The sequence below is a fragment of the Pipistrellus kuhlii genome, unplaced genomic scaffold (genome assembly GCF_014108245.1).
Source record: "Pipistrellus kuhlii isolate mPipKuh1 unplaced genomic scaffold, mPipKuh1.p scaffold_m20_p_30, whole genome shotgun sequence".
NCBI classification, from domain to species: domain Eukaryota; kingdom Metazoa; phylum Chordata; class Mammalia; order Chiroptera; family Vespertilionidae; genus Pipistrellus; species Pipistrellus kuhlii.
The window spans coordinates 4,075,533-4,078,400 of NW_023425530.1; the positions used below are offsets into that span (position 1 = coordinate 4,075,533).

At 39.7% G+C, this 2,868-nt stretch overlaps 1 pseudogene; it reads left to right on the plus strand.

The window, feature by feature from the left end:
- The first annotated feature begins 295 nt into the window (after positions 1-295).
- Positions 296-1,405, plus strand: LOC118731237 (annotated as a pseudogene).
- The last annotated feature ends 1,463 nt before the right edge of the window (positions 1,406-2,868 follow it).

Sequence of the window (2,868 nt, forward strand, 5' to 3'; positions counted from 1 at the left end):
ATGTTTGAGTTGAAAGACATGTTTTAATTACCATTATGAAATGAACCAAACATGGAGATTATCAAAGAAAAGGCCTTTGTGTCATTATGTATTTGAAAGATTCATATAAATGAAGAAATTGGTGAATGTCCATAAATTCAGATGAGTGAATTAGAACAAGTCTATAGAGCATAAAAAGAGAAAGTTTCTGTTGACTTAAAGAAAGTCTGAATAATTACTACAATTTAAAAGAAGATTGGGTTACCATTTAAATGAGTGAATCATTGTCATTAGAATGACTACCAGATCATGAAGGATGTCTACACAAAGGTGAAATCAAAAGTTGAGGACTCCCTTAGATGCCTTTATTGAATGTTGCTTTTGCCTCCTTCTTTATAAGAAAAGCCAGCTTCATGGAAGCAGAAAACCAGACAGAAGCATCACAGTTCCTGCTCCTGGGACTCTCAGATGATCCTAAACTGCAGCCGGTCCTCTGTGGAGTGTTCCTGTCCATGTACCTATTGACTGTGCTTGGAAACCTGCTCATCATTGTGGCCATCAGCTCTGACTCCCACCTTCACACCCCAATGTATTTCTTTCTCGCCAACCTGTCCTGTGTTGACATCCTTTTCACCTCCACCACGGTCCCAAAGATGCTGGTGAATATCCAGGCACAAAGGAAAACCATCTCCTACATTGGGTGCCTCATTCAGTTGTATTTCTTTTTGATTTTTGGTGGAATGGACACCTTGCTACTGACTGTGATGGCCTATGACCGGTATGTGGCCATCTGCCACCCCCTGTACTACACAGTCATCATGAACCCACAAGTCTGTGGCTTTTTGGTTCTGATGTCTTGGTTCATCATTTTCTGGGTCTCTTTGCTTAATACTCTTCTTGTGAGGCAGCTGACCTTCTGTGTCGGCACTGAAATCCCACATTTCTTCTGTGAATTGGCTCAGATTCTCAAGGTGGCCTGCTCTGACACCCTCATCAATAACATTGTCTTGTATGTGTTTGCTGCCCTTATGGGCGTGCTTCCTCTTACAGGAATTCTGTTTTCTTACTCTAAGATTGTCTCCTCTTTAATGAGAATATCCTCTGCAGGAGGGAAATATAAAGCATTTTCCACCTGTGGGTCTCACCTCTCCGTGGTCTCCTTGTTCTATGGGACGAGCCTGGGGGTCTACCTCAGTTCTGCTTTGACCCATTCTTCCCTACAAAACTCAGTTGCCTCAGTAATGTACACTGTGGTCACCCCCATGCTGAACCCCTTCATCTACAGCCTGAGAAACAAGGATGTGAAGGGGGCCCTGAGAAGGCTCCTCAACCTAGCAGCACCTTGTCTGTGATGGATCACTGGCCTCAGAACTAAGGGTACATTGTGTGCCAAAAGGTAAATTATGCAAATTTGAATATCTGGTTCTTTTTCACACCTCAAAGACAGGCTTGATTTCTGTTATTTACAAAGTAGGTGTGCTTTTGTTTGCATTTGTATTATTTTCTTCTTAGCTACTCCCTCAAAAATTCCTTTTTTACTTTTCTTCCCAAATGCTGTCTACAATTTTCATGTTTCATCAAATTCTTTCAGCTCTTCTTAAGAATTCTAAATTTATGTCCTAGCTGGTTTAATTCTGTGGATAGAGCATTGGCCTGCAGAATGAAGGATCCCAGAGTTGATTCACTGTCAAGGGCATATACCCATGTCTTGATTCCAGTGGGGGCATGAAGTAGACAACCAATAAATAATTCTCTCTTATTGATGTTTCCATCTCTCTCTCCCTCACCCTTCTACTCTCTGAAATCAATAGAAATATTTTTTTAAAATAATTCTAAGTTGAAATTTAAAGCACTTATCAAGTGTTGATTTCCTTTCCCAAAATGTTGTCCTCATATGTTGCTGATCTTCACCTTAATTGAATTGTATGCTTATTTTTCCAGATCAAATTATATGAAAATCATACCATAATCAGCACAACATGCTTATGACATCAGGACTCTACTTGTTTCTTCAAATGGATGCCTTCATTTCATCTTAAAAGCATGTCTCTTAGAGATTTTTCACTCATTCACTTCACTTTTAAAAGAAGAGTCTGCAATAAAGTTGTGCTACAGCCTGGCAAGCTGACTTTACTATCCTACCTTATATAGGAACTGTGATGTGGTTTTTAAGTTCAGAGTGGGAATCTAGATTTGAAAGATGGTTTCATCAGATGCCCTATAATAATTTGTCACCTAGAAAACAGAGAAGTATCATTCTTTATTATTATTATTCCTTCCATCTATCTTCCTTCATTTCCTTTTTAAAAAATATATTTTATTGATTTTTTTATAAAGAGGAAGGGAGAAGGGCAGAGAGAAACACCAAGGAGAGAAAAACATTGATTACCTGTCTCCTGCACAAGTCCTACTAGAGATGTGCCCACAACCAAGGTACATGTCCTTAACCAGAATCCAACTTGGGACCCATCAATCCTCAAGCTGATGCTCTATCCACTGAGCCAAACTGGTTAGGGCTCCTTTTTTTATTTGACTTATATTTTTCATTATTGCAGTTTTGAGATAGACCCCTGAGTCCCAAACCATGTAATAATGAGTACAATACAAAAAGAGTTGTTTTCTCATGTGATCTCATTTTATTATGGAACTCTGTAGGGGTGTCTCAGGAAAAATATGTGTGGAACATGTTTGGAACTTAATTCTTTAGGGGAAGAATGTTAACAGAATTGAGTCTGCAAGGAAGCATGGAGTAGTACATGCTGTCAGCATTTCCCCCCATTCCCTGAGATCCTCTCACCATTTCCACTGCATGAATGGCAACATCCATACCAGCTGGACCCTACTTTGCCCAATATGTGGTAGCAGAAGTGACAGGGCATTATGTCCCAT